The sequence below is a fragment of the Pelobates fuscus genome, chromosome 4 (assembly GCF_036172605.1).
Source record: "Pelobates fuscus isolate aPelFus1 chromosome 4, aPelFus1.pri, whole genome shotgun sequence".
Classification (NCBI taxonomy): Eukaryota; Metazoa; Chordata; class Amphibia; order Anura; family Pelobatidae; genus Pelobates; species Pelobates fuscus.
The window spans coordinates 281,939,728-281,960,190 of NC_086320.1; positions in this window are offsets into that span (position 1 = coordinate 281,939,728).

Sequence of the window (20,463 nt, forward strand, 5' to 3'; positions counted from 1 at the left end):
TTTCAGAGAAAATAACTCCACTGGCCACTCCTTAGATGGCTGCTAGAGGTGCTTCCTGGGACAGTACTGCCTAGTGTGCAGCACTGGCATTCAGTGTCTCCACCCTCTGCATGCAAACACTGAACTTTCCTCATACAGATGCATTGATTCAATGTATCTTTATGAGGAGATGCTGATTGGCCAGGGCTTGTGCTGGCTCTGCCCCTGATCTGCCTAGTTGACAGTCTCAGCCAATCCTATGGGGAAGTATTGTAATTTGCTCAGACCACCATTTCTGATTATGTCAGCAGACAGTCAGTTCAGCGGCAGAGCCAGCAGCTGCAGACTTGAATACAAGTTATATTTTACTATACTTAGGGAGGCAAGAAGGGGCCAGGGTGGTGGTTTTAACATAATAGGGTCAGAAATACATGATTGTGTTCCTGACCCTATAGTGCTACTTTAAGCATGAGTATGTGAAGAGTAGTTAGGGTTGCCACCTTTCTTGGAAAAAAATACCAGCCTTAATCATTTGTATAATCACAAGGAGTGACATCAGAAAAAATTCTGTAAAATCACCAACAAACTACTCACAGTTTGATTCTGCTGTATAGATGGATTGCTCCCAGTGTCTCAGTCTCGCAAGTCACCCAGTGTCTCAGTGTCCCTATGTATCACAGTGTCAGTGTCCCCATGTCGCCCAGTCCCCTAGTCTCCCAGTGTCTCAGTGTACCCATTTCTCCCAGTGTCCCAATGTCTCAGTGTGTCCCCATGTCACTAGGATACTGGGGACACAGTGAGACATAGGGACACAGTGAGACATAGGGACACAGTGAGACATGGGGACACAGTGAGACATGGGGACACAGTGAGACATGGGGACACTGAGAGACCCAGGGACACTGAGAGACCGGGGGACACTGAGAGACCGGGGGACACAGAGACATGGGGACACAGTGAGACATGGGGACACTGAGAGACCGGGGGACACTGAGAGACCGGGGGACACTGAGAGACCGGGGGACACAGAGACATGGGGACACTGGGAGACATGGGGACACTGAAATATTTAGGGAAACTGGGAGAAATGGGGACACTGAGACACTAGGGACACAGACACTGGGAGATATGGGGACACTGAAACATTTGGGGACACTAAGACACTAGGGACACAGAGACATGGGAACACAGACAGTGGTAGACTAGGGGACACTGGGAGACTAGGGGACACTGGGGACACTGGCTGGGAGACAGACACTTGAGGACACTGGGAGACATGGGGACAGTTGTGGACATAGACATGGGGACACTGGGACATATAGGGACACTGGGAGACATGGGAACACTAGGCACACTGAGACACTAGGAACACAGACACTGGGAGACATGGGGACACTGAAACATTTGGGGACACTAAGACACTAGGGACACAGAGACATGGGGACACTGGGAGACTAGGGGACACTGGGAGACTAGGGCACACTGGCTGGGAGACAGACACTTGGGGACACTGGGAGACATGGGGACAGTTGTGGACATAGACAGGGGGACACTGGGACATATAAGGACACTGGGACACATGGGGACACTAGGCACACTGAGACACTAGGAACACAGACACTGGGAGACATGGGGACACTGAGACACTAGCAACACTGGATGGGGGACATGGGGACACTGGGAGAAATGGGGACATAGTGTCTCCGTGTCCCAATGTCTCATTGTCTCCCAATGTCCCTATGTCTCACAGCATCCCCATGTGTCTCAGCATCCCCATGTGTCCCAGTGTCCCCTAGTGTCTCAGTGTCCCCAAGTGTCTCTTGTTTCCAGGTCTCCCAGTGTCTGTGTCCCCATGTGTCCTAGTGTCCCCATTTGTCCCCTAGTGTCTGTGTCCCCATTTGTCCCCTAGTGTCTGTGTCCCCTAGTGTCTCAGTGTCCCCATAAGCTGCAGCTCCATCAGCCCCTATGTTAATCCTGATGGAGCTGCAGCTCCAGGCCCAGGCCCATGGAATAGGCCCATTTAAAAAAAAAAAAATATTTTTTTTTACAAACTACTCTTAGGTTTGCCACCTGACTGGTATTTTACTGGTTTGCCACCTGACTGGTATTTGAGGCTGCCTGGCCGTGCCAGTATTGCAGTAATACCGTCAATACAAATGCAGGTATTTTTCTCAGAATAAATGGAGATTACTCTGCAATACCAGCACCGGCCAGTAGGGGTCACTGTGTGTGGAGAGAGGCAGGGATAGGAAGTTACAGCATATCCCTGCCTCTCTCTACTACTTACTGATCCGTGGGGGAGCAGCAACACAGCACAGAGTCCAGACAGCAGCTCTACAGCTCAGGTAAGAGACACTGAGACACTAGGGGACACTGAGACACTAGGTGACATATGGGGACACTGAGACACTAGGGGACACAGACACTAGGGGAAAAATGGGGACACAGAGACACTAGGCCACATGGGGACACTGAGACACTAGGGGACACTGAGACACTAGGGGACATATGGGGACACTGAGACACTAGGGGACACAGACACTAGGGGACAAATGGGGACACAGACAGTAGGGGACAAATGGGGGCACTAGGACACATGGGGACACAGACACTTGGGGACACTGGAAAACATGGGGACACTGAGACACTAGGGGACACTGGGACACATGGGGATGCTGAGACACATGGGGATGCTGTGAGACATAGGGACATTGGGAGACAATGAGACATTGGGACACGGAGACACCATGTCCCCATTTCTCCCAGTGTCCCCATGTCCCCCATCCAGTGTTGCTAGTGTCTCAGTGTCCCCACGTCTCCCAGTGTCTGTCCCATGTCTCTCAGTGTGCCTAGTGTCCCCATGTGTCCCAGTGTCCTTATATGTCCCAGTGTCCCCCTGTCTATGTCCACAACTGTCCCCATGTCTCCCAGTGTCCCCAAGTGTCTGTCTCCCAGCCAGTGTGCCCTAGTCTCCCAGTGTCCCCTAGTCTCCCAGTGTCCCCATGTCTCTGTGTCCCTAGTGTCTTAGTGTCCCCAAATGTTTCAGTGTCCCCATGTCTCCCAGTGTCTGTGTTCCTAGTGTCTCAGTGTGCCTAGTGTTCCCATGTCTCCCAGTGTCCCTATATGTCCCAGTGTCCCCATGTCTATGTCCACAACTGTCCCCATGTCTCCCAGTGTCCTCAAGTGTCTGTCTCCCAGCCAGTGTCCCCAGTGTCCCCTAGTCTCCCAGTGTCCCCTAGTCTACCACTGTCTGTGTTCCCATGTCTCTGTGTCCCTAGTGTCTTAGTGTCCCCAAATGTTTCAGTGTCCCCATATCTCCCAGTGTCTGTGTCCCTAGTGTCTCAGTGTCCCCATTTCTCCCAGTTTCCCTAAATATTTCAGTGTCCCCATGTCTCCCAGTGTCCCCATGTCTCCCAGTGTCCCCATGTCTCTGTGTCCCCCGGTCTCTCAGTGTCCCCCGGTCTCTCAGTGTCCCTGGGTCTCTCAGTGTCCCCATGTCTCACTGTGTCCCCATGTCTCACTGTGTCCCCATGTCTCACTGTGTCCCCAGTATCCTAGTGACATGGGGACACACTGAGACATTGGGACACTGGGAGAAATGGGGACACTGAGACACTGGGAGACTAGGGACTGGGCGACATGGGGACACTGACACTGTGATACATAGGGACACTGAGACACTGGGTGACTTGCGAGACTGAGACACTGGGAGCAATCCATCTATACAGCAGAATCAAACTGTGAGTAGTTTGTTGGTGATTTTACAGAATTTTCTCTGATGTCACTCCTTGTGATTATACAAATGATTAAGGCTGGTATTTTTTTCCAAGAAAGGTGGCAACCCTAACTACTCTTCACATACTCATGCTTAAAGGAGCACTATAGGGTCAGGAACACAATCATGTATTTCTGACCCTATTATGTTAAAACCACCACCCTGGCCCCTTCTTGCCTCCCTAAGTATAGTAAAATATAACTTGTATTCAAGTCTGCAGCTGCTGGCTCTGCCGCTGAACTGACTGCTGACATAATCAGAAATGGTGGTCTGAGCAAATTACAATACTTCCCCATAGGATTGGCTGAGACTGTCAACTAGGCAGATCAGGGGCAGAGCCAGCACAAGCCCTGGCCAATCAGCATCTCCTCATAAAGATACATTGAATCAATGCATCTGTATGAGGAAAGTTCAGTGTTTGCATGCAGAGGGTGGAGACACTGAATGCCAGTGCTGCACACTAGGCAGTACTGTCCCAGGAAGCACCTCTAGCAGCCATCTAAGGAGTGGCCAGTGGAGTTATTTTCTCTGAAAAGACAGTGTTTACTGCAAAAGGCCTGAATGGAATGATTCTACTTACCAGAACAAATACAATAAGCTGTAGTTGTTATAGTTACTATAGTGTCCCTTTAAGTTTGGAAGCTTAAGAGGGATGTATGGGAACAAAACTTGTGTGGACTGGCTGACAATAAAATTAGTTTAGGTAATGCAGACGCTTGTCTCTTTTAACACTGTGGCATGTCCCCTTTCTTCTACACTCACTACATACACCTTTTCTCTGTCCCAGACTATATACCAGGAACTTCTGCTAGTAAGAAAGTAAGGAGACAAGTGGACATGTGAGTGCTAGGGGACAGTCCTTAGAAAGCATGGAGTGAACGCATCATTAGACACATTTATGTCAAGCTCAGGGTGCTGCCTGCATAGTATGAGTTTCCTACGAGTTTCCCTTCAGCACCATCTCAATCAGATACATGACATGTTTTAGTGTTTTTGGTCAATAAGATTCCGTAATTAGGCCTATCATAATTGTCAGCACCAGGCCCAGTGTGCTCTTAATCCGGCCCTGAATATACACACACTACACACACTGCATACACACTGCATACACTATACACACACTGCACACACACTGCACACACTATGCACACACTGCATACACTATACACACACTGCATACACTATACACACACTGCACTAACTATACACACACTGCACACACTATACACACACTGCATACACACTATACACACACTGCATACACTGCATACACACTATACACACTACACACACACTATACACACAATATACACACACTGTACATACTATGCACACACTGCATACACTATGCACACACTATACACACACTATACACACTGCACACACTATACACACTGCACACACTATACACACACTGCATACACACTATACACACACTGCACACACTATACACACACACTGTACACTATGCACACACTATACACACACACCACACACACACAATACACACTGCACACACTATACACACTGCACACACTACATGCACTACACACACTGCATACACACTATACACACACAGCATACACTATGCACACACTGCACACTCTATACACACACTGCACACACTATACACACACACTATACACACAATATACACACACTGTACACACTACACACACACTGCATAAACATACATTTAAAAAAAATTGCAGCTGTTTTTTACATTTCAAAGTTGGGGAGGGGGGTGCCAAATAAAGGATCCGCCCCGGGTGCCAAATGCTCCAGGTACGCCCCTGTATAGAGGGGAGCCATGTTACTCTGTATATAGAGAGGAGCCATGTTTACACTGTATATAGAGGGAGCCATGTTATTCTGTATATAGAGGGAGCCATGTTATTCTGTATATAGAGGGAGCCATGTTTACATTGTATATAGAGGGAGCCATGTTATTCTGTATATAGAGGGAGCCATGTTATTCTGTATATAGAGGGAGCCATGTTCCTCTGTATATAGAGGGAGCCATGTTACTCTGTATATGGAGGGAGCCATGTTACTCTGTATATAGAGAGGAGCCATGTTAACACTGTATATAGAGGGAACCATGTTACTCTGTATATAGAGAGGAGCCATGTTTACACTGTATATAGAGGGGAGCCATGTTACTCTGTATATAGAGGGGAGCCATGTTTACACGGTATATAGAGGGAAGCCATGTTACTCTGTATATAGAGGGAGCCATGTTTACACGGTATATAGAGGGAAGCCATGTTACTCTGTATATAGAGGGAGCCATGTTACTCTGTATATAGAGGGGAGCCGTGTTTACACTGTATATAGAGGGGAGCCATGTTACACGGTATATAGAGAGGAGCCATGTTTACACTGTATATAGAGGGAGCCATGTTACTCTGTATATAGAGAGGAGCCATGTTTACACTGTATATAGAGGGGAGCCATGTTACTCTGTATATAGAGGGGAGCCATGTTACACTGTATATAGAGGGAGCCATGTTATTCTGTATATAGAGGGAGCCATGTTATTCTGTATATAGAGGGAGCCATGTTTACACTGTATATAGAGGGAGCCATGTTATTCTGTATATAGAGGGAGCCATGTTATTCTGTATATAGAGGGAGCCATGTTCCTCTGTATATAGAGGGAGCCATGTTACTCTGTATATAGAGGGAGCCATGTTACTCTGTATATAGAGAGGAGCCATGTTAACACTGTATATAGAGGGAACCATGTTACTCTGTATATAGAGAGGAGCCATGTTTACACTGTATATAGAGGGGAGCCATGTTACTCTGTATATAGAGGATAGCCATGTTTACACGGTATATAGAGGGAAGCCATGTTACTCTGTATATAGAGGGAGCCATGTTTACACGGTATATAGAGGGAAGCCATGTTACTCTGTATATAGAGGGAGCCATGTTACTCTGTATATAGAGGGGAGCCGTGTTTACACTGTATATAGAGGGGAGCCATGTTACACGGTATATAGAGAGGAGCCATGTTTGCACTGTATATAGAGGGAGCCATGTTACTCTGTATATAGAGAGGAGCCGTGTTTAGACTGTATATAGAGGGGAGCCATGTTACTCTGTATATAGAGAGGAGCCATGTTTACACTGTATATAGAGGGGAGCCATGTTACTCTGTATATAGAGGGGAGCCATGTTTACACGGTATATAGAGGGAGCCATGTTACTCTGTATATAGAGGGAGCCCTGGCATGTTTGTTAGTCTGGCCTGCATGGTTGTCTGGCATGAATAAAAGTAGCATGTTTCAACTATATTAGTAGTTAGACTAGTTTGCACTAAAACATGTGCAAATGGGGAGTTTGCGGTTGTGTAAATGGACTGTTTGCGGTGCGTTAAACGGGGAGTTTGGTCTGTCACTGTGAAGCGGGCGTAACCCTTACACTACCTGATCAATACAACATCATACCTGATGTTTTAAAGCATGTTATTCCAAACAATTTAGGAATGTTAGGTGATTTCTGCCCTTTATGGATTAAAACCAGACTCTGCATCAACTGTGTAATTATCCATGGGAGTTTTGCCATGGATCCCCCTCCGGCATGCCACAGTCAAGGTGTTAGTCCCCTTGAAACAACTTTTCCATCACTTTTGTGGCCAGAAACAGTCCCTGTGGGTTTTAAAATTCGCCTGCCCATTGAAGTCAATGGCGGTTCGCACGGTTCGCGAACGTTTGCGGAAGTTCCCGTTCGCCGTTCGCGAACCGAAAATTTTGGGTTCGCGACATCACTAGTTTCCATATATTGAGTGATCACCCATTCTACAGGTGTTTGTGATTATGTGTTTATTTAATGGTATATATAGGACATATAATCATACTTGACTTGTTATGCTCCTTTGACAAAGGTTTTCAGACAAAACGTTGGGGGTTATTTGCATTTCTATTCTATTCTTCTCACTGCTAAGTTCTTCTTGTTCATTTATTTGTTTCTGGTATGTAGTTTGTTATTTTTTGGTATTTTATGTAATACATAATCATACATAATCATTGTTAATGTAGCAGAGCTGCAATGCTGAGACCGAATATCTCCGCTGGAATCCTCTGGAGCTGAAAGGGAAGTCAACTACTGATTTTTATTCGCCCACAGGGCCGGCGCTTCCTATAAGGCGAACTAGGCAACCGCCTAGGGTGCCATATAGGAGGGGGCGCCCTGCACCCCCATCACTGGCCCTTTAAATGCTGCAGCCGCCTGAGCGCCCTGTAAAGAGCCTCAGGCGGCTGCAACACTGCCTCTCTCCTAACCTCCCCTTCCCTGTAGCGTGGCTGAGCTCCTCTCCGGTCCGTGGTCCCGGCTGGACTGACAGGAAGTGCACACTCAGTGCACTCAGTTTACAACAGGCAAGTTTAGCATAAATGCAAAATTGTTGTTCTTTGGGGATTTATTATTGCCCAAGAAATCTCTGAACATATTCAGAATTTTTGAGAGCAGCAAGTATAGATAGCAGATTGCAATGGACACCATTACAATATTGCTTTGCCAATTGAGGTCAGAGCTTTAAAGAATAAATAAATAAATATTCTATGGCTCGCTAGACCACTGGCTTTTAATGAACAGTTTGCACAACACTTATGAATAGTTTGTAATACTGCACATTATAGCTAAAAGGGTACAGGGTACAAATGCTATTTCACTGTTTAATAGACTTACCCAGTATTTAAGGACGACATGTTTCTTGCAAAGTAATCGGGACTTTAAAGGAGGTTCTAACTATGTTTAATTAATTAATTAATTTACTAAAGAGAAAAAAAAAAAAAGGAAAAAAGGTTGTTTTTTTTCCCCTGCAAGTGAATTTTCAGCGCAAGGTCATTTTTTGTTCACAGACTATTCGGATTTTAAAAAAAGCTGTTCTTTATCTCACATTATGAACGGCCTTGTAATTCCTATGCACACTAAAAGTTGGCTTTTAAATGTTATTGTTTTAACTTTATCCTCTGTATTAACTATGAAATATTAAAGTAATTTAAAGAAAATATATTGAAAGTATATTAATTGATAGGATTTCATTTATCTATTTTGGTCCACTGATCTCGAGTCTCAGTCTGGTGTTCAAACAGTTTTTCTTACGATACGTTGTGAGTTTATATCCACAACTGCATTTTGCTTTGTGGTAACAAATTGAAAGCCTGGCATTGTAATATGTGTATGGACATGCTTATAACAAAGCATGGTCCCTCTCCTCATATAGTTGTCCGTTAACAGGCACTTTGATGCAATGTGTCTGTGGTCACTGGATCACAAAAGCATACCCTATCTCTCAGTCATGATGCAGAGTTTATGCTTGCAAGGATATCCAAACCTTATCCACCTGGTATCCGTATAAATACTCCTATCGTTTAGAGGGGTTAATTACATAATAACCATTGAAGGTAATATGTTGGTTGTTCTTCCTATAGAGGAAAGATAGACTTGCCCTAAAAGCTTTTTCATGGCTAGGACAAGCTCTTATAGAGAGAGGTAATGTACTTCTGACTCCTGAAAAGGAATATTGGTGGTCCAATATGGGACATACTGTAATTCATAGGCATTTGCTTATTGTCACATTACTGATGTACGGTTTATTGAAATATTAATATCTAACGTACTTTTTGAATTACTATACATTGGAAGTTTGCCAACATCTCATGGTTATAAATATGTTTTGTATGTGTTGATGCATGTACCAGGTTTACTTGGATATATCCTGTGCGAAGTGCAACCTCTGATGCCACGTTTTCTAGTCTCACTTCCTTAGTATGCATTTGATAATCCCAGGACCATCCATTTGGATGGTGGTCCTGCAGTTACTGCAAAGGAAACCTAAAACTGGGCAACCACATTTGGGTTACTTGGGGATTTCAGTGCCCCAACCACCCCCAAAGTAGTGGGGTTGTGGTCTGGGAAAATGCTGAGGTTAAATGATTATTAACCAAGTTACCAGTTGCTTGCCCCACACAGTGGTATCTATTTATTCCTATGGTACAGATGAGCATTCACAACATACCTGATGATACAAATGGTGAGACACCATATGAAATGTTACATGTTTTTCACTGACAAACAAATTTCTGTACCAGGGACAACCATTGGTTCTATTAAAGAAATTTAGGGAATTTTTTTTCCAGCCCACCTCACCATGCACCACCAACTTTTTCTTACTTTTGGCCAGTTTGTCCTGGAGAGGGTGACTCTGAGAACTTTTACTACAGAGAACAATCAGAGCCAACAGAGAACAGTAAGTTTTGATATTTTACTAACAGGACGTTCACAGAACCACTGACTGACACAGTGAATGCTGTTAAAGATGACAAGATAAAACAAACAGAGGAGAACAGAAATGCCACCAGAACACAGCCACCAGAATCATAGCCACATAACAGACTGAATCATGATCTGACATCTGAACCTGCAAATGTGAAGGAGAAAGGATGAACAGACAGGCGTGATACATTCACAGTTAACATGGAATGTATGAAAAATTAATCATCAACATCATTATAAGAAAGACTCTGGAGAAAACAGAGACTGAACCTGAATTATCTTATACAGTAAGAAAGAAATGCAAAGATGGAAGCAAAAGGATGCTAGAAAATTGGTTATGGTGTCTCCTTCTTACAATCTGCAGCATTATCATAACATCAACCCTAGCTGTCGTTTTAAAACTGCATTGGGATTATGTTAACAAGCAGGAAGCGCCTGAACTGAATTGGACTGCACACTATACAAGTTCTTTGATCGTGAGGACTACCTCCAAGAACCATCACAAAAGGAGAGACACAGCTCACAGTGAAATGAACACACTGGTATTTCACAAGGAACTTATTGAGATCATTCCAAAAAACGATTATACATGAGAGAGATGTGATTGGACTATTTCAAATCCTAATAATGGACTCAACGATGATGGCAAAGCATGCTGAAAACAGAAAAAGATGGGACAGAAGCTTGTGAAAGACTTTGGATGCACCTATGAAGGTGATGTAAGAAAAGACTATGCAATATAGTTTATCATTGAATGACTACCGCAAACAGCCTTCTTATGCTGAAAAGAAGTGCTATGTTAATTCTGGACATTGCTATTATCCAGACAGAAGATGACCGGAAAAAGAAATAAAGGCTGATAATTGTCAACACCCAGCTGTTTCTCAAGATGGAACATGGTACTGAGAAAACCTGATTGACTATCAAAGCGCCTCACAGTACAAGACACAGATTGTTGCCTACAACTCAGAAAACGTGGTTAATAGGAAGGAGCAGAAGAAGAGGAATATAGATTTCCTACTGGAGTGAAAAACCATCCTGGAACAATATTCTGTAACAATGAACTTTATTATGACATTTGGTGGCATATGAATTTGAATTCGGCAGAAACATATCAATTAACGAAAGAAAGTTGATGCAATTAATAAATAATAACAACACAGGCCTACTAAGAGCAGATGCCCTGCCAAGAGAATGGAATATAAAAGACCAGCAAAATCTGTCAGAAACCTTACATCATGGGACACTTGTACTAAAGCACGATTTGCCGCTTTTCTTAAACTCTACATATTATGTACATACCTGCAAAGTAAGGAACTCCTGTAAACATAAACACAGAGACATTGCTACAACAAGGAATCTGTAATTGTTCTGTTGCAGATGTGATCTACCGATGTACTCCTTGCTCTTTTGGTATAACTATACCAATCAAAACGGTAAATGGCGCCGGCGACAAGGGGCATAATCTGAGCCCTCACGGCGACCTGCTGAGCCTGGAACAGCCTACCGGACGGCGGAGGTTAACCAGCACCTAAAGCGGCACCTAACGATATGCGAAGCATGCAGCTCCGACCGCGGAAACCGGAGCTGAGTAGCAAGGCCTACCAATCTCTGGGACAAACGGACCGCAGGGGAGACGGACGCTCTCCTGCGGCTATCTTAAGCTATGACCTCGACTTAGGTCCCCGTTCCCCCCCCTTTGGACCGGCGGGGGTCATCCCGGTCCCCACCAAATCAGGGCAAATGATACCACAAGCCTCTGCTTTACCCCGCAGCCTGCACAACGCGGCCAGTGGGCAACTCAAGATGGCGGCTGCGACTCAGTGGCAGCAGCCTGAGCCAGACCACCAAAGCAGCCAAAGACACTACACAGAGGAGCAATACGCTGAAAGACTGGACAGGCTCTTTCGGAGGCTCTGGAAGCGACTGATGCTATGCTGCAGATGGGAATCACCTGTCCCGGTGGGAACGGTAAGGAGGGACGGGGTGCGGAGCTGGACCAGACCCACATCGGGCAAACTACGCACGGCTAAAACCACAGCCCGCCCTGCAATCCTTCCTGGGTTGAAGGCCCACCGGAGAATACCTCCACGGCACCGACCACACCTCCGGAAGCCCGACCGTCGCAGGCGACGGCAGAACACCCGAGCTCCCCATGGCGCCCAACAGAGGGGTCTACCCCTCATTCATGAGAGCACGAGTCTGTGGACAGCAGGTGCCTGCCTTCATTCCGGCCTGGGGCTGGATCGCCCCCTCCTTGCACCAACGGCTCACCGGTCTCTCGCTAGCCCGCCCGGCTCATGGATCCGACCTGCCCAGCAGAGGTATCGGCTGATAGATGGCCCGCAAGCCCACAACCCCACTACAGGCCGCACACAGCCATGGACTCTTGGTGGACAATATAAAGTGTTCCTCACCAGCAAAACGACTCTACATGAAGTGTACACCAGGACGTTGCTTCCCAGACTCTCATGAACCTCACCAGTGGGCCAAGTGGTACTACGCCTTTATACACCTTACTTGTCGCAACACAGACACACGTCTTAAGCTAAGCCCAGTTTGAGCAGGCCCCCGCTACGGAACACTGCAGATATGTATCAAGCGCATTAAATATGTTAAATATGTTCATATGTTCTTAACCTCATACCACCATACTGCTAGACCAGCTGAGTAACCCAGCCCTCCTGGGCATTATGTGTTTTTTTTTTTTTTTTGTCTGTTCGCACATAGTATTACACACTAACTTCTCCTCAGCATGTTTTTCTAGGCTCGGTTGACAGGCCTTGCAGTATATATGGTTTGTTTATCTTTATCCACGTTGCTGGTTGGCATTCTTGGTTCCGGCGTATACCCACCATGAGAGCACTAGCACTTAATACTGTTATTTAGCTTGCTCCTCACGTTACATAGACTTAGATCTGCCTTAATAACTTAAAGCATGCCTATTGATCTCGTTGACATACTAACACATATCTAGCGAGGTCATTATAGTAACCTGTCTTATGCCTACATCTATTTCAAATCCTGTGTTGCCTTAAATTGTGAGCTTAACTCTTGATGATACAATCGTTTAGTTACAGCTATCTTTATTATTGTTACTTTATGCGTGCTATTAACCTATTGAAAAGCTTGTTTAATATAAAATATAAAATGAGGCTGTCATTCGAAGGAGATGTACTACTGTGTTAAAGCGATCCCACTTTGTACAAATACTGTGCATCCCCTCTTCTTTATTCTGTACCCCATTTAACTCCTGCCTCAATAAAAGAAAGATTGACAAAAAAAAAAAAAAAAACGGTAAATGGCTCCATAGAATCAAACGACAAAGGATTTTTGCTATATTCTGGACTTCCAGGAATGTGGTGCATGGACAGAAAAATTATAATTACTAAAGCAATCATGCTATTGTTTTCCCTGTATAAGAAATGTGTCAGTGACAACGTGTAATATAATACAGATACTATAATTAATGGTATAAAATAAACACATAATGTGTTAATTACAAAGGTTGATAGACTTTGTGAATATCTGAAACGCAATTGAAGATTATTGCTAAAATGCCATATGCAGCTGCAGTCTGGCCTACAAACAAATATATTAGACATAAGTATAAGAGCATAACAGCTAATTACCCAGATAAATAATTGAATCATGATAGTTAAAGATCATATGATTACAATAACAACTGCAATAATGAGTTTTTTAACTTTAAAAGAAAATGTGAAATGTTTTTATTACATCAGAAACTACTTGATATTCGTTTAAGTTTGCAGAGTGGTATAATTAATACAATCTAATTAATATATGTGAAGTACTTCAACAGTTAAAATGTAACTGAAAGACAGGCAGAAACTTTACTTCACCTATCATAAAGTTTATTTACAATGATAAACATATTCAGTCTGCCATAGCTAAAGCCAGCCAATGGAAATCAAAGAGTATTATGGATTAACCCGTCCAGGTGATATACATGATGATTTTGGAAATTGATCATTTAGGTCACCTATTGCAAACTGGTGAAAAGATGTCAAAGATATAAATTCAACATCCATACCACTCTATGTATATATATTAAAACAGGGCTTCCCAAACTTTTATGGCCCGAGACCCACTTTTCAAAATGGTAATTTTTCGAGACCCACTTGCTTTTTTTAATGCATATTTTAAAAAGTGAACACCAATCCGCTTTAGAGGCATACAATTGGCACACCATAGCAATCCGCTTTAGATGTACACCATGGCAATTGTTTTTAGAGGCATAAATCTGGCACACCATAGCAAACAGCTTAAGAGGCATACAATTGGCACACTATAGCAATCCGCTTTAGAGGCATACAGTTGGCATACCATGGCAATCAGCTTTAGAGGCTTACAATTGGTACACCATGGCAATCAGCTTTAGAGGCTTACAATTGGCACACCATGGCAATCAGCTTTACAGGCATACAATTGGAACATTATGGCAGCTTTAGATGCATAAAATTGGTACATTATGGCAATCAGTTTTACATGTATAAACTTGGCACATCATGGCAACTTTAGGTGCATAAAATTGGCACACCAGTGCAATCAGTTTTAGAGGCTTACAAATGGCACACTATGGCATCCAGGTTTAGAGGCATACAATTGGAACATCAGGGCAGCTTTAAATACATAAACTTGGCACACCATGGCAATCACTTTTAGATGCATAAACTTGGCATATCATGGCAATCACTTTTAGATGCATAAACTTGGCATATCATGGCAATCACTTTTAGATGCATAAACTTGGCACATCATGGCAATCAGCTTCAGAGGCATACAATTGACAAACAGTCAGATGCATTAAATTGGCACTCCATGGCAATCAGCTTTAAAAGCATACAATTGGCACACCATGGCAATCAGCTTTAGATGCATAAAATTGGCATATCATGGCAGTTTTAGAGGCATAATTTGGCATATCATGGCAGTTTTAGATGCATAATGTTGATATATCATGGAGTTTTAGAGGCAGAAACTTTGCATATCATGGCAATCAGTTTTAGAGGCATACAACTGCTTACTCACAGACTCAGTCAGAATCAGACGTTGTGTCCTGCTCATCCAGGCCCCTCACATTGATTATCCCAGTGGTGGAACTAATGTAGAGAGAGCCCTGGTGCAAGTATGCTTTCTGGGGCCCCCTCTAGTGCAAGTGTGGCCAAAAGGTAGATCTACATCTGTCAGAGAACTTCAACAATGCTATGCCTGCTGGGAATCTACCATTTGCCCATCGTTGCAGGGTTATATTTGTGAGCAGTGTTTGAGCGTTTAAATGTAAGCATGTTTGTGTATTAAAGGACCACTATAGTGCCAGGAAAACAAACTCGTTTTCCTGGCACTAAAGTGCCCCGAGGGTGCCCCCACCCTCAGGGTCCCATTCCCACCAGGCTGAAGGGAGAGAAAGGGGGTTAAAAATTCACCTTTCTCCAGCGCCGGGCTCCCTTGGCGCTGGGGACTCTCCTCCTTTAGCCGTCATCGGCTGAATGCGCATGCGCGGCAAGAGCCGTGCGCGCATATAGCCAGTCCATAGGAAAGCATTCTCAATGCTTTCCTATGGACGCTGGCGTCTTCTCACTGTGAAAATCACAGTAAGAAGCGCCTCTAGCAGCTGTCAATGAGTCAGCCACTAGAGGCTGGATTAACCCATTTGTAAACATAGCAATTTATCTGAAACTGCTATGTTTACAGCAGGCAGGGTTAATCCTAGATGGACCTGGCACCCAGACCACTTCATTAAGCTGAAGTGGTCCTTTAAGTATGTGTGTGCATTATGGGAGTGTTTGTATGTACTGTTGCCATTGGAATGTAGTGGTGTACTTGTTTGTAATGTTTGCGTTTGAACGCAGGGGTGTTTGAATGTAGTGCTAGACTTTAAATGCAGGTGTGCTTTTTGTGTGTAGTGTCGGTGTTTGAATGAAGGGGTGTTTGTATATCATTTAAGTGTTTTAATACATGGGTGTGTTTGTATGTAATGTTGTAATGTTGATTGCAGTGCGTGTGTAGTGTAGTGTGTGTATATTGTGTGTTTGGATGTAAGCATATTTTTTGCATGGAGTATATGTGCAGTGTATACACATACAGAGACACACAAATACACACATACAGAGACACACATATACACATACTGACACAGCGATACACACACAATGACACTTATTTTCCTACACACAGATACACATACACTCATGTAAACAGATACACACTGACACACAAATACACACACTGACACAAAAGGAGACTAAGATACACATACACGCAGAGACAGGTGAGGGTGACCGTGTGGTAGGGAGTGTGTGTGCAGGTAACAGTGTAGGGGGGGCAGGGTGAAAAAGGGTTACAGTGGGCGGCGGGCAGGGGGAGAAAGTGTTATAGTGGGTGGGCAGGGGAGAGAAAGGGCTACAGTGTAGGGGGCAGGGGGAGAAAGGGCTACAGTGGGCGCAGAGGGAGAGAGGGCTACAGTGGGGGCAGAGGGAGAGAGGGCTACAGTGGGGTGGCAGGGATTGAGAGGGCTACAATGGGGGGGGCAGGGGGAGAGAAGGCTACAGTGGGGGGGGCAGGGAGAGCAGGCGTTACAGTGTGGGGGGGCAGGGAGAGCAGGGGTTACAGTGGGGAGAGGGGGGCAGGGAGTGAAGGGGTTACAGTGTGGGGAGGGGGCAGGGAGTGAAGGGGTTACAGTGTGGGGAGGGGGGCAGGGAGTGAAGGGGTTACAGTGTGGGGAGGGGGCAGGGAGTAAAGGGGTTACAGTGTGGGGAGGGGGGCAGGGAGTGAAGGGGTTACAGTGTGGGGAGGGGGGCAGGGAGTGAAGGGGTTACAGGGTGGGGAGGGGGGCAGGGTGGGGAGGGGGGCAGGGTGGGGAGGGGGGCAGGGAGTGAAGGGGTTACAGGGTGGGGAGGGGGGCAGGGAGTGGAGGGGTTACAGGGTGGGGAGGGGGGCAGGGAGTGAAGGGGTTACAGGGTGGGGAGGGGGGCAGGGAGTGAAGGGGTTACAGGGTGGGGAGGGGGGCAAGGAGTGAAGGGGTTACAGGGTGGGGAGGGGGGCAGGGAGTGAAGGGGTTACAGGGTGGGGAGGGGGGCAGGGAGTGAAGGGGTTACAGGGTGGGGAGGGAGCAGGGAGTGAAGGGGTTACAGGGTGGGGAGGGGGGCAGGGAGTGAAGGGGTTACAGGGTGGGGAGGGGGGCAAGGAGTGAAGGGGTTACAGGGTGGGGAGGGGGGCAGGGAGTGAAGGGGTTACAGGGTGGGAGGGGGGCAGGGAGTGAAGGGGTTACAGGGTGGGGAGGGAGCAGGGAGTGAAGGGGTTACAGGGTGGGGAGGGGGCAGGGAGAGAAGGGGTTACAGTGTGCGGAGGGGGGCAGGGAGTGAAGGGGTTACAGGGTGGGGAGGGGGGCAGGGAGTGAAGGGGACAGGGTGGGGAGGGGGCAGGGAGTGAAGGGGTTACAGGGTGGGGAGGGGGGCAGGGAGTGAAGGGGTTACAGGGTGGGGAGGGGGGCAGGGAGTGAAGGGGTTACAGGGTGGGGAGGGGGGCAGGGAGTGAAGGGGTTACAGGGTGGGGAGGGGGGCAGGGAGTGAAGGGGTTACAGGGTGGGGAGGGGGGCAGGGAGTGAAGGGGTTACAGGGTGGGAAGGGGGCAGGGAGTGAAGGGGTTACAGGGTGGGGAGGGGGGCAGGGAGTGAAGGGGTTACAGGGTGGGGAGGGAGCAGGGAGTGAAGGGGTTACAGGGTGGGGAGGGGGCAGGGAGTGAAGGGGTTACAGGGTGGGGAGGGGAAGGGGTAGGGAGTGAAGGGGTTACAGTTTGGGGGGGGGAGGGGGAGGGAGAAAATTATTTACATTAGGGGGCAGGATCTGGGGGCTGTGTCCTACCTTCGTTTAATTCCTTGGTGGTCCAGTGTCTCCCTGGTGGTCCAGTGGGGTAACTTCCGGTCTGCAGCTCCGCCGGGTGCAGAGCTGCAGACAGTGTAATAAAAGTCTTGCGAGCTCCCTGAGTGTTGCCATGGTAACGCTCTGGGAGCTCGCGAGACTTCTATCACACGGTCTGCAGCTCTGCACCCGGCGGAGCTGCAGACCGGAGCTGCTGGGCAGACTGACTGGAGGGAGCCCGGCGGCATACAGGGTAAGCCGCCGGGCTCCCTCCTGGTGTCAGTCTGCCTGACTGCCCGGCGGCCCTGGATGTGTGGGTCAGCGCGACCCACTGGGAATCGCCCTGCGACCCACCAGTGGGTCGCGACCCACACTTTGGGAACCGCTGTATTAAAATACATGTAATAAAATATTTTATCGGTTTTTCAAATACCAAGAAAATGTTATTTGGTTTGTGATGGTTAAAGGTACATAACGCCACCTATACAAAGGTAGTGTTATAATATAAATACCTTCAATATTGTATCTGAGTGCTTTCTTAACTCACTTTTAGAAATAATAAAACATTCAAATCATCTTAAGCCACACCCAACAGCCACTGAAAAATATACTTAAACAATTAAGATTCACATTGTTAAGCATCCAATGTCACGAACGTAACTTTCCACAATGGCTGTCAGATCTTGGTAAAAAAAAGTTTTTTAATTCAATTTTTGGGTGTTTCTGGTATTTTAAGCCACTAATAACTGTAGTTATTATATTATCTAACCGTAACTTAGGGAATAAGTTGTCTTCTCCCTAACAGGACAAAGAAAGATGAATAATGTCATATTTCCAATTAGCAACGATTCTAAATATATTGAGAGATTTTGAATAAAAGAGTATTTTTAACATTTAAAGAGAATATAATTTTACATATCATTGTGAACAAAGGTGGTAAATACTGTTTCAAATTATCCTCATATCTCTAGATCATATACAATGGTTTTATCTCTAAAACAAAACACTAGAAAGATTAACTATGTTACTATTTCATCTATCATTATTATACAAAGTATAACAAATGTAAAGATTTTTCCACAGATTTTACCTGTTAACATTTTTAGCACAACAGCACCTGATGTCATTGAGATGTCTATCACTGAGATGTTACAAAGATTCCAATACAGCAAAAAGAGGCGTTCTTGAGAATCCACTTTGATTGCTGTATCAACATAACATTTACTATAATGGGATCCATGTCACTTAAGACAATGTCTTGGAAATGCTGGATATTAATTTATTCCGTAAAAGAATATCGGAGATTAGCCAATATATACACATCATAAAACGGTGTAAAAATGTTTCACGGAAAAAAACAAAACAAAAAGCAAACAAGTAAAGACAAAAGACAAAGACAAATACCAACGCCATCACCACGGTGATAACAGATGATGCTGATTCAATACCTGCAACCAATTCTAGCCAAATATTTGGAAAGCTGGACTCTACAATCTATACTCTACAACAAATACCCGGGTATTCTACAAACACAGAAACAAAGTGGCACCGAAGTGCTAGGTTCCCAAAGGAGGGAACAAGAGTGTGTCTGTAGAATTCAGTAGGGGGTAACCCTGGTATATGTACAAAAATGGAAAGAAAAGGCGTATACCCTAGCTTGCTAGGCTACGGGAGCGCCCAAGGGGGAGAGTTCTGCAGCTGTAGTACTGCTTTAAATAATGGTCTAAAATATTTTAATCGTGGGTATCATCAAAAATATGATCCCTAAAGAAAACAAAACAAATAAAACTTAATGTACCACCACCATCCTAAACACACTGGGGTGGGTCTTGTACTCGCTGTCAATAGCAAACAGTGAACCTGGTGCTTTAACAGGGATAATCCAGTAAAATGTGCACTGGAAATTTCCTAGAAGGGCACTGGTCAATGGTCACTGGCCGTGTCCCTTACATGGGCCATAAACAACACGGTATCCCTATTGCACTCTGCACTGTACATAAACTTTTAGTAAGTAACAACGTGTCCCTGTGTAACTACAGGGGCATAAAGTAGCCGTCTGACCTGCTGGAGATACAATGTATAAACCCAGCGTCAGAACACACTGAATGATTACTCTGGTTGTTCCAATAGTTGTGCGGGGTCAAAGAGCCTGCTGCAAAAAGTAGCATAGAAATTCAACTGGTAACAGCCTAATCCTAACCAAGGCTGACTAGAGTAACTTGCTGCAGTGCTCGCCCCTAAGCTCGTAGGAGCTGTAGTGAAACCGCTGTGGAGAGACCAGAAGTCTTATTCTGCACTGTGCGTGGTTTAGGAGTCTGCTGCAGAAAGTGACCTATTGGCCTCACTAGTAACAGCCTAATCCCATCAAAGGCTGACTGCAGTAGCTTGCTGACGTACTTGTCCCTATAACAGTAGGAGCTTGTGGTGAAACCGCTGTGAAGAGAAAAAGATTCTACACTATACTCTGTACACTTGTCCAATACTGCTATCAAGAACATAACCAGCATAGGTTGAGCGAGACAACGACCCACTACCCTCACCCAG